Raw genomic sequence first — 13,234 nt, 5'->3', positions numbered from 1 at the left:
TTTACGGTGATTCAGTTCCTTTTCCACGTTAATGTGGGCCGTGAAAGATCTCTGAACACTTTCTAATTCTGTAATTTCGCCTCCATTGTTGGGCAACATTCGAACACAACAATATGCTATTCGTGCAACAGCGCCCTAAAATGCATCGCCATTGGTTATTCCTCCCTTGCCTTGAAAGTCAGCAGGATCCATCCCACCGTTCCTATGAAGGAGGCAACTCTTGTGTCGTGTTGTGCTCGCTGATGGTTAGCTCACATGATACAACTATTCCGAGATCTTTCACAATATTGATCGGGTTTATTATAGCCTCAGTGTCTGTCTGGTGTTCCAGGGTTTATGATAGCCGCAGTGTGTGTCTGGTGTTCCGCCAGGGTTTATGATAGCCTCAGTGTGTGTCTGGTGTTCCGCCAGGGTTTATGATAGCCTCAGTGTCTGTCTGGTGTTCCGCCAGGGTTTATGATAGCCTCAGTGTCTGTCTGGTGTTCCAGGGTTTATGATAGCCGCAGTGTGTGTCTGGTGTTCCGCCAGGGTTTATGATAGCCGCAGTGTGTGTCTGGTGTTCCGCCAGGGTTTATGATAGCCTCAGTGTCTGTCTGGTGTTCCAGGGTTTATGATAGCCTCAGTGTGTGTCTGGTGTTCCGCCAGGGTTTATGATAGCCTCAGTGTGTGTCTGGTGTTCCGCCAGGGTTTATGATAGCCTCAGTGTCTGTCTGGTGTTCCGCCAGGGTTTATGATAGCCTCAGTGTGTGTCTGGTGTTCCGCCAGGGTTTATGATAGCCGCAGTGTGTGTCTGGTGTTCCGCCAGGGTTTATGATAGCCTCAGTGTGTGTCTGGTGTTCCGCCAGGGTTTATGATAGCCGCAGTGTGTGTCTGGTGTTCCGCCAGGGTTTATGATAGCCGCAGTGTGTGTCTGGTGTTCCGCCAGGGTTTATGATAGCCGCAGTGTGTGTCTGGTGTTCCGCCAGGGTTTATGATAGCCTCAGTGTGTGTCTGGTGTTCCGCCAGGGTTTATGATAGCCTCAGTGTGTGTCTGGTGTTCCGCCAGGGTACAAGATGTATCCCTAGTGATAAACATGTTCTTCTCTTGAGGCCAAGTTGAGGACCTCATTAAAGTCTTTGCAAGTTCTCAGCATCCTGTATTAACGTGGTGTTCATAGTTATTCAAGAGTCATCTGCCAAGGATGATGTGAAGCCGTGGCTCGTGTTCGCGTCAAGGTCTGATATAAGAATGAGGAACAGGAGGGGCACAAGTACACTTCCTTGGGGACTGAGCTTACTATGGAGGCACTGGAGATGGCATGGTTTACAACTATGTGTTTTGATCTCTTCGTTACAGTGTATCCATGTGCTATTCTTTCCGGTTATTCCCATCTCTCGCATTTCATGTGTGCTAGGACACCTTGGTCACATTTGTCTAATGTTTTTACCAAGTCTGTGTAAATCATGTATTTTGTTTGTTCTCCAGAGCTTCACCAATCGTGTTATAATGTTCCAGCAAGTGAGAGAGGCCACATGTTCTCGCCCTGACACCATGTTGTCCTGGGTTACGTTCACTGCCCTCATAACTTCCGTCAGCTGACATCTTAGGATGTGCCACGTTGTCAGTGTTGTCAGTCGGTAATTTTCTTGGGTCAGGTTTACTTCCACCATTGTGGACTGGGGCGACGTGGCTCACTCTCACAATGATGCCACAATCTAGAGGTTTTCTGGTGAGGATATTTAGTGGAGGTGCTGGAGGTGTCTTGTGTTACTTAATGAAGACTAGGTTCATCATGAGTCTGGGGCTGAGTACATGCTCTCAGTGGCCGTGTGTTGAGGTGGTGATATCTGCTGTGTGTACACATTACTCTTTACCATGAAGTCTGTTGGGTCGTTTATCATTAATGTGGTTTTGGCTCACTCAGTAATGATTCATACTACCACTACACAATCTCACTCATCTCCTGCCAGTCGTCTGTACTAATATATTGTTTTGGTTTTAGTGGCCAATGGAGTTTGTAGACCTGGAATTGCGTTTTGCATGAGTAAAAATATTCTGGGCTATTTCTTACTTCATTAATAGTTAAGTCTTCTTTTTCTTGCTTCTCATGAAATTTATTATCTATGATAATTCATGACAGGTGTTCTATCCTGTGTTGGCTGAGCTGTGGCTTGTTCATCACATGTGCAGTTCTGGTGAGCTTGCTGTACAGTGGTGGTGTTCCTCGTTGTAACCTTCTGTGCTTCTGGCTGGTGTATGTCTGTCACATTGACACATCCCTCCACTGTTGTGGTACTCGTCAGGGCTTCCCACAGTGTGGCAGGTGTTTCATTGATCACCTCCTCCCAGTTTATCCGCTTACTGTTAAGAGTGAAGTTGCTGAACCCCCCCCCCCCTTCCCCCAAGGGTTAGAAATACCAGTACCATAATCCTGCCACACTGACGCCTCATTCCAGCCACACCCGGTCCTCCACACTCCCTACCCTGCACACACGAGGGAGCCACTGCCTCTCACTTTCTGTCAGCTGCACTGGGAAAGTTCCTCGTTCATTTCCTATTCATTCGGTCTCTTCTTTGTTTTTCTTGCCGTTTTCACTGCAGTCTACCTGGTGTGGTCTGGGGAGGGTCTGGGGCTACTACTGCACTACAGTAATGATCTCAGGGCAGCAAACAGCGCCTGACTGCCTACATCACAGCCAAGAGGATGTTAGGTTTCATCACTACAAATGTAAATTATACAATAGACGATACGATATTTACCTCATACAATGGCCAGGTTAGACCTGGTGTACAGCACGCCGGTCACCAATGGTCATCAAACCAAGTCAAGGAGAAACTAAAGCGAATTCAAAGAAGAGCAACCACACTAATTCCTTCATTCGGAAGTGATCCTGTTGTGGAAAGACTCAAAACTTTTCTCTGTAAAAACAAGTGCAAACTCTGCGTTGACCTTATACAAGTGTTCAGAAAAATTAACTTATTTCGATAACATATCACACGAAAATTTCGTCACCTTCCACAGACATGGTGACCAGATGCAGTATCGTGAAGTTATATGGAAGGAGATGTAATAATGTGGAGTAGTGGAGTACTGGCATACACGACCTCCTGAAGTAATAAATACGCATCTTCAATTCCTGTAACTCAAGATTGAACAAATACTACTACACAGACATCTGTTATCTCTAAGAAAACCACGTCAACATTTTCTTTTCAGAATTTCTTTCGAAGATCAGATGACGTCAAACTGATGGGAAGTTTCTCTAATGCTACAGTAGAGTCCAACTTAAGACTAAAGTAGAATCATTCTGTAAAGTTTGGTCATCGCATCTAGACGAACACAGAGCTAACAGAGAAGGTCCAGAGGAGGCCAGTCATCTGGAAACCAGGTAGAGGAACAGTAAAGTTATGAGGAAAGGTCCTTCCCAGCGGGTATGGTAGTACTTTCCACCTGTTCCTTCCCGCATCACCACATACAAGGAACACACAGACAGCAACAGCCCACTGGAACCTTTCCATGCTGGGTGTGATAGTGGCAGAGATCATTCATACATCTTACTGTACAGAAAGGTCAAGAGATAACCTCCGGGGAAATACCAACCATCATCAAGTGGAAGTAAAGAGAAGCAAGCAATGTCAGTCGTGGATGTGAGGCGACTTGTTGATAATATTTGTGTTGGAAGGTACGTGTGGTTCTGCTCTCCACTGTAACAACTGGTAAACCATTCCATATCTTAACAACCCTGTTCATATCTTAACAACCCTGTTCATATCTTAACAACCCTGTTCATATCTTAACAACCCTGTTCATATCTTAACAACCCTGCTCATATATTAACAATCCTGCTCATATGTTAACAATCCTGCTGAAGGAAAAAGTAATTCGTCTCATTCTAAGTAAAACGTTTGCGTCCATTAGTATGAGTGAAAACAAACAGATTAGCTTGAACTAGCTGCTTGGAACGAGTCTGTAACGCCTTCAATAATTGTGAATCCCGGTATTGGGTCATATCTTGACCTCATTCTAAGGTTAACAAGACTCGGTCGTTCACTCGACTCTCATTTGTTTCTCAGTTCAGGCATCAGCTTCACAGCTCGCTTCTGTTCTCTCTCCATGTTGTATCATCAGTAAATCCCCAGGATGGAATAGTCGATTGTTAGACATGAAATCGCAGCCAACCAGAACCAGTACAGTCTGACCAATAATACACACCATGGATTTACAAAAAGATCATGCCATACAAACCTCTTCGAGTTATACATGATTCACGAGCCACAACAACAAGACGAAAACAATGGATGTTATATTCCTGGACTTGCTGAGAGCATTCGACAGAGTCGCCCACGATCAACAGATGATGGTCCAGTCCGGGTCTTAGGGTATCACTGGTTGCAGAGGGAACTGGACAGAATCCTGGTGACGTGAGGGGAAGCAGAGTGGTAATGACAGGTGAACCATGACTGTGGTTACCTGTGACTAGTGGGGTTCCCCGGGGGTCCATCCTTGGCCCTACATTTCTTATCCTTCGGTGTGGGTCGTTTTTCAAGTTGGTGACCAAAGAAACACGAAATTGAAGGTGGCGACGCACCAGTGAATTACACAGATTGGGCATTGGTTCCTGTGACTTAGAATTTCAAAACAAGAATTTTCTTGCCTTTTCTACAGTTGTGTATTGTTGACTTGGCTCTTTGTCACCAGAGATGATCACACCCAAGTCGTTTTCTTCATTTACCTTTTGCAGCAGAGCAAGATTTATTCTGTAGCTTGTCTTTTCGTTTTTCACAAGCAACATGTAAAACTCTGCACTTATCCATATTGAAATTTATTAGTCAATTATGAGCCCTGTCCATCACGTTTTCTATGGTAGTTTGAAGCTACAGTTTCTGTTTCAGATTTATTTCCCATCCTAATATCGTCTGCAAATTTTCATATTTTACAATACAGCCCATTATCATATATATATATAGAAGAGAACCGTTCCCCAGAGTGATCCCTGAGGCACACCACTTGGTACGTCTAACCAATATGAGATTTGATCTTTAATCAATGTTTGTTTACGGTGAGTCATCCAGTGTTCCACCCACCATCGTCCAACCCCATCTTCACCATGTGGACTACTGCTCCCACTAACCTTTGATGACCAACTTCATCGAAAATCTACACAGATGACGTCATCCGGTTTACTTTCATCATATATGCTAATTACATCATGACATACATCAAGCAGAATCAACACATTGTACCAAATGTACGCTTTATACCTGCCTCCGCTCAACCCTAGCCACGTCCCCTTCACCCAGGCGAGCGTAAAAATACTCTGGTCTAAATCTATCTAGACACAGAGAGATTATAAATATGAAAAAACTTGGACTTGCTGGCCACACACGGCAGGAGCGTGTGGCCACGGTCCTGGTGGCCACACAGCAGGAACAGCTTGGCAGGGCCTTGCTGGCCACAGTCCTGAGGGATGATGCACAGCAGGACCGGCTGACCACACTCCGGATGGCCACACACACACACACACACACACACACACACACACACACACACACACACACACACACACAGTGATACCATTTCTCGGTTGTTTTCTCCCTGCGTCTGTCTGTACCTACATGGATCTGACTGAGTCTCTGGGTCTGATTGGGTCTGCCTAGGTCTCGCTGCGTCTCCCTGGGTCTCTCTCTGCCTGCCTGGATCTGCCTAGATCTCCCTGGACCTGCCTGGATGAGCCAGGGTCTCTGTACCTACATGGACTTGCCTGGACCTGCCTGGGTCTCTCTGTGTCTCACTGGACCTGCCTGGACCTGCCTGGGTCTCCCTGGACCTGCCTGGGTCTCCCTGGACCTGCCTGGGTCTCTCTGGATTTGCCTGGGTCTGTACACCCAGTACATGCTAGCTACCGTGTCAGAGGAAGGGCATTAATCAGCCATTTAATATGTGCGGTGTAAATGGCCGAGGTGGAGTAACGCGTGATTCAGGCTCAGGAACTGAGAGATAATCTGGGTGAGAAGGGCTGAGGTGGGTCGACCAGGATGAGTCACAAGCTGAGGTGGGTCGACTAGGATGAGTCACAAGCTGAGGTGGGTCGACCAGGATGAGTCACAAGCTGAGGTGGGTCGACCAGGATGAGTCACAAGCTGAGATGGGTCGACCAGGATGAGTCACAAGCTGAGGTGGGTCGACCAGGATGAGTCACAAGCTGAGGTGGGTCGACCAGGATGAGTCACAAGCGGAGGAGGGTCGACCAGGATGAGTCACAAGCTGAGGTGGGTCGACCAGGATGAGTCACAAGCTGAGGTGGGTCGACCAGGATGAGTCACAAGCTGAGATGGGTCGACCAGGATGAGTCACAAGCTGAGGAGGATCGACCAGGATGAGTCACAAGCTGAGATGGGTCGACCAGGATGAGTCACAAGCTGAGGAGGGTCGACCAGGATGAGTCACAAGCTGAGATGGGTCGACCAGGATGAGTCACAGGCTGAGGTGGGTCGACCAGGATGAGTCACAAGCTGAGGTGGGTCGACCAGGATGAGTCACAAGCTGAGGTGGGTCGACCAGGATGAGTCACAAGCTGAGGTGGGTCGACCAGGATGAGTCACTGGCTTAGGTGGGTCGACCAGGATGAGTCACAAGCTGAGGTGGGTCGACCAGGATGAGTCACTGGCTTAGGTGGGTCGACCAGGATGAGTCACAAGCTGAGGTGGGTCGACCAGGATGAGTCACTGGCTTAGGTGGGCAGCGTCAACCTTGGCAAGGCTGGAGCCGGCCCCAAGTACATGTTGGCAGCGGCTTCTGACACCGGCTGGAAGGTGGGCAGGAGGAGGGGCTAGGGGGCTCCCATGCTAGCAGGGGTGAGAGTGGTGGTGGGCAGGAGGCAGGGGTGAGGGTGGTGGTGGGCAGGAGGCAGGGGTGAGGGTGGTGGTGGGCAGGAGGAGGCAGGGGTGAGGGTGGTGGTGGGCAGCAGGAGGCAGGGGTGAGGGTGGTGGTGGGCAGGAGGAGGCAGGGGTGAAGGTGGTGGTGGGCAGGAGGCAGCAGAGGAAGCTGCGCCATGTGATGCCATTCACCAAGACAGTCAGGGTGTTGATGTTGCCCCGCCTCACACACTTCCTGCCTGATAACATCGCTCTACATCCAGCTACCCCCACACACACACCCCACTAACCCCCCACACACACCAACACAACGCACCCCACTACCCCCCACACACACAACACAAAGCACCCCACTTACCCCCACACACACACCCACACAACGCACCCCACTAACCCCCACACACACACCCACACAACGCACCCCACTACCCCCCCCACACACCACACAAAGCACCCCACTTACCCCCACCCACCCACCACACAACGCACCCCATTTACCCCCACCCACCCACCACACAACGCACCCCACTAACCCCCACCCACCACACAACGCACCCCACTTACCCTCACCCACCCACCACACAACGCACCCCATTTACCCCCACCCACCCACCACACAACGCACCCCACTAACCCCCACCCACCCATCACACAACGCACCCCACAACCCCCACCCACACAACGCATCCCTCACTCCTACCACACATAACCACAACATTCTTCCCCAACAATATAACTCTACACTGATGGACGACTCTACAGTACACTACATACAGCCTCCATCATTATATTCTCCAACACTTGTGTGACAAGGGTTGTGGTGGTGCGTCGCTGTGGTGGTGTGTGGCTGTGGTGGTGTGTGGCTGTGGTGGTGTGTGACGGGTGGTGGGTGGCTGTGGTGGTGTGTGGCTGTGGTGGTGTGTGACGGGTGGTGTGTGGCTGTGGTGGTGTGTGGCTGTGGTGGTGTGTGACGGGTGGTGTGTGGCTGTGGTGGTGTGTGACGGGTGGTGTGTGACGGGTGGTGTGTGGCTATGGTGGTGTGTGACGGGTGGTGTGTGGCTGTGGTGGTGTGTGGCTGTGGTGGTGTGTGACGGGTGGTGTGTGGCTGTGGTGGTGTGTGACGGGTGGTGTGCGGTACAATGCATCAGTTGACCAGCTCAAAGTGTTGTCAATTGGCAATTTCGTCACACGTCACCAATATCCTGTGTGGTGGAAGCCGCGGCTCGTCAGCCAGCCTCGAGATGAAGCTGGGGAGCTGGGCGCTACCTCCCCAGGTCAGCTGGGGAGTTGGGCGCTACCTCCCCAGGTCAGCTGGGGAGCAGTGTTGGCGCTACCTCCCCAGGTCAGCTGGGGAGCAGTGTTGGCACTACCTCCCCAGGTCAGTTGGGGAGATGTGTTGGCGACACCCCAGTGACACCGGCCAGACACAGAGGGTGTCATAAACCAGATGAATAATGTGAAGGATCTTGGAGTAATAACGTCCTAACCTTCAGCAAACACAACACAACAACGGATGCTTCATGTAGAAGGAAGGCAGGCTGGATCCTGCGGATCTTCAAGACAAGGGAAGAAAACCCAATGATGATGTTATTCACGTCACTAATTCTTTCATGAACTGAATATTGTTGTGTTCTAACATCACCGTACAAGGTGGGCGAAATTACGGAATTAGAAAGTGTTCAGAGATCTCTCACGGCCCATATTAATGTGGTAAAGAAACTGAATTACTGGGAACGACTGAAATCAGTGAGGCTCTACTTCCTGGGTGGGTGGGGTGCAGACGGGAGAGGTATATCATCATGTGTACCTGGATCATCCTAGAAGGTATGGTTGCCAACTTACATACGGTAATAACTTCCTACTGGCACGACGGGCATGGAAGACTTGGTAAAATACTTCCTCTGAAATCCACAGTAGCCACACACACACACACACACACACACACACACACACACACACACACACACACACACACACCTGCGGGGCCCAAGACTGTTCAAGAGGTTGCCGCCGCCGCCATGTGGGGCCACCATCACCTGGGATGGTGCACGGTAGAGAAGGTCAAGAGTGCACTGGACAAGTACCTACAAAGTGTACCAGACCAGCCAGGCTGTGGGGTCCTGAGGGATGCGCCGCCCAACACCTTGCTCCACCAACCCAGCAGCCCGGGCTGTGGGGGTGAAGACCCCACCAGGTGGTCAGCCAGGTTGTGGGGGTGAAGACCACACCAGGTGATCAGCCAGGCTGTGGGGGTGAAGACCACACCAGGTGGTCAGCCAGGTTGTGGGGGTGAAGACCCCACCAGGTGGTCAGCCAGGCTGTGGGGGTGAAGACCCCACCAGGTGGTCAGCCAGGTTGTGGGGGTGAAGACCCCAGAAGACCTCACCAGGCACGAGTTGGGAAGAAGCGCGGAGACTACCTCCCCAAGTGAGCTGGGGAGAAGTCCTGGCACTACCTCCCCAGGTGAGCTGGGGAGAAGTCCTGGCACTACCTCCCCAGGTGAGCTGGGGAGAAGTCCTGGCACTACCTCCCCAGGTGAGCTGGGGAGAAGTCCTGGCACTACCTCCCCAGGTGAGCTGGGGAAGCAGAATGAAGTACTGACCCCCCTCCCCTCCACCCCCCTCCCCACCCCCACCATCAGGACCAGTATTGGCCAAGTTGGTGACCCACTCCCTCAGCATCCCACTAGAGTGGGGGAGCGGCTGGTGAGGGCTGGGGTGGGGGAGTGGCTGGTGAGGGGAGTGAGGGGAGGGGAGGGGAGGGGGAGTGAGGGGAGGAGGGGGAGGTAATATATGGTAATCCTGGGAGGCGTCCGTCAGGCAGACAGCGGCGCCAGTTCCCCCAGGGGGGGGGGGGACGGGTCCCTCACGGGGGCCCCCTCCCTCAGTGGGGGCCTGGGTCGGAGGCCCCGTATCCACAGGTGTCACATTGACCCTTCACGGGTGGCCAGGGTCCCTTACCTGGGACGGGGGGTCCCCCCTGGGGATGGTGGTCCCATCCACGGGATATGGGACCCCTAATGGGGACGGGGGGGGGAGGGGGGGAAGGCTTCTTCACTACCACAGTTGTCACAACCTAACCTCACCACACGGTACCACCTTACATGTCCACACACGGCCAACTTATAAGTAACCGTGTGGCCATTATAAGTATGTGTGTAGCCATTATAAGTAACCGTGTGGCCATTATAAGTATCTGTGTAGCCATTATAATTAACTGTGTGGCCAATATAAGTAAGTGTGTGGCCAATATAAGTAAGTGTGTGGCCATTATAAGTAAGTGTGTGGCCATTATAAGTAAGTGTGTGGCCATTATAAGTAAGTGTGTGGCCATTATAAGTAAGTGTGTGGTGGGCGAATGCAAGTATATAGTGAGCACAATACTGTGTGGACCAGTGGACGCTGTCGGCTCACATTACCAAGAGGAGAACACGGGGGGAGGGTTGCCAACTGTAGATGAGCTGATCTGCATACATTATTACGTCATGACTCACTAGATACCACTATTGGATGTGGATACGCTTGATGAGAGGTGGCGTGACGTCATGGATGAATGAGGAGATAAACGACGTAATTAAAGGTTAAAGATGTTGTAACCGTCAGGGTGTGTGTGTGTGTGTGTGTCAGGTGAGACGTGTGGCCACAACAACCACTATAATACATTATTCTACAAATATGGTAAAAACATGACAAACATTGATATTATCTGCCCATTATCAAATGACAGTGTCATATTAACAATGACAGTGTCATATTAGCAATGACAGTGTCATATTAGCAATGACAGTGTCATATTAGCAATGACAGTGTCATATTAGCAATGACAGTGTCATATTAACATTGACAGTGTCATATTAACAATGACAGTGTCATATTAGCAATGACAGTGTCATATTAGCAATGACAGTGTCATATTAGCAATGACAGTGTCATATTAGCAATGACAGTGTCATATTAGCAATGACAGTGTCATATTAGCAATGACAGTGTCATATTAGCAATGACAGTGTCATATTAGCAATGACAGTGTCATATTAACATTGACAGTGTCATATTAACAATGACAGTGTCATATTAGCAATGACAGTGTCATATTAGCAATGACAGTGTCATATTAACAATGACAGTGTCATATTAGCAATGACAGTGTCATATTAGCAATGACAGTGTCATATTAACAATGACAGTGTCATATTAGCAATGACAGTGTCATATTAGCAATGACAGTGTCATATTAACAATGACAGTGTCATATTAACAATGACAGTGTCATATTCACAAGTGACAACACAATAAGGGCTTCCCTTCCCAACTCATATCTCGACTCTGTGTTTACCTTCACCAACTGGCCAGGTATTGTGTTTACCTTCACCAACTGGCCAGGTATTGTGTTTACCTTCACCAACTGGCCAGGTATTGTGTTTACCTTCACCAACTGGCCAGGTATTGTGTTTACCTTCACCAACTGGCCAGGTATTGTGTTTACCTTCACCAACTGGCCAGGTATTGTGTTTACCTTCACCAACTGGCCAGGTATTGTGTTTACCGTGGTCACCAACTGGCCAGGTATTGTGTTTACCTTCACCAACTGGCCAGGTATTGTGTTTACCTTCACCAACTGGCCAGGTATTGTGTTTACCTTCACCAACTGGCCAGGTATTGTGTTTACCGTGGTCACTAACTGGCCAGGTATTGTGTTTACCTTCACCAACTGGCCAGGTATCGTGTTTACCTTCACCAACTGCCAGGTATTGTGTTTACCTTCACCAACTGGCCAAGTATTGTGTTTACCGTGGTCACTAACTGGCCAGGTATTGTGTTTACCGTCACCAACTGGCCAGGTATCGTGTTTACCGTGGTCACCAACTGGCCAGGTATCGTGTTTACCGTGGTCACCAACTGGCCAGGTATCGTGTTTACCGTGGTCACCAACTGGCCAGGTATGCAACATGTATTCCTGGCCACCGTGATGGTAAAGTTGACACAGGAACCCTGGTTGTGTTACCAGGTTATCACAACAAACTGAAGCTGAGCGAACCAGCTGGCCCAGGCGGTACCTGCCCAAGCCAGCCCACACAGCCAGCCTTTCCTACCATCTAACGACTCAACCACTCATTACAGGCCGGGGAAGCCCCTGACCATGGAAGCCTGCCTCACGGGACACCACTGGTCAAAACTGGTAACAGGAAAATTGCTTCCTACTACCGCCATATTAGCCTCATTCCGGTTTAAACTGGAGTATTTGAAAACAGTCAGTAACTTCCTTATATTCTACATGGAAAATCGATTAACAAGCGAACAACAACAACACGGTTCTAGAATCAAAGATTGTTTAATGAATTTTTTTTATTATGCAAAAAAATCACAAATTATATTTCTAATTACCATCACAGTTGACGAAGGATGAGGTACGGTTGTGGCTGGCGGTGTGTGTGTGTGTGTGTGTGTGTGTGTGTGTGTGTGTGTGTCAGGGGAAGCACTGCCTGCCTGGCCCCACGTGTCTGGTGGGGCTCCTCAAGGCTCAGTCCTGACGCCCTCACTGTTCATCCTGTACACCAGCAGAACCCACCAGCAGAACCCTGTACACCAGTGACCTGGAGACAGAACCCACCAGCAGAACCCTGTACACCAGTGACCTGGTCATAGGAGCCACCATAAGTAAACACAGCCAACTCAGAGGTCGACTGGTTGAGACTGAGAGAGATTTCGACCAACTGGTAGACTGGATACGTTACCCAGCGCCTGACTGCCTACATCACAGCCAACAGGATGTTAGGTTTCATCACTACAAATGTAAATTATACAACAGACGATACGATATTTACCTTATACAATGGCCAGGTCAGACCTGGTGTACAGCACGCCGGTCACCAATGGTCATCAAACCAAGTCAAGGAGAAACTAAAGTGAATTCAAAGAAGAGCAACCACACTAATTCCTTCATTCGGAAGTGATCCTGTTGTGGAAAGACTCAAAACTTTTATTTCTCTCTTAAAAAAAAACAGTGCAGCCTCCTCGTACACCTGATACAAGTGTTCAAAACACTTCCAAGTGTTCATCATCTGAGACAGTTATTCAGTGGTGAGAAACAGTGGCGTGAACATGTATGGAAGGAGATGTGTCACCAATGTGGGCTGAGGTTATGTCTTCCACATACACAGTAGTGGAACACACCGTCTCCCAGACCACTAAATGCAGGCTTTAAATTATAATAAATCAAGGCTGGACCTACACTACACGGACATGTCTTTTAAGAAACCATTTTTCCATTTTGTTTTCAGAGTCCAGCTGCAGAGCTGGTGACGTCAAACTGACAGGGAGCTTTTTCCAGTTCATATTTTCCTATAAAACTTCCATGGCAGTATCTTATCACAATACT

The 13,234-nt window shown here is 49.4% G+C and overlaps 1 protein-coding gene across 1 annotated transcript in view; it reads right to left on the bottom strand.

Moving 5' to 3' along the window:
• The window catches only part of Pde8 (phosphodiesterase 8), a 302,345-nt gene that overhangs the window by 267,599 nt on the left and 21,512 nt on the right, over positions 1-13,234 (bottom strand). The gene's annotated exons all lie outside the window — the stretch shown is intronic.

This window comes from Panulirus ornatus, chromosome 7, assembly GCF_036320965.1.
Source record: "Panulirus ornatus isolate Po-2019 chromosome 7, ASM3632096v1, whole genome shotgun sequence".
NCBI lineage: Eukaryota > Metazoa > Arthropoda > Malacostraca > Decapoda > Palinuridae > Panulirus > Panulirus ornatus.
This window is presented reverse-complemented; position numbering and strand designations above follow the sequence as displayed.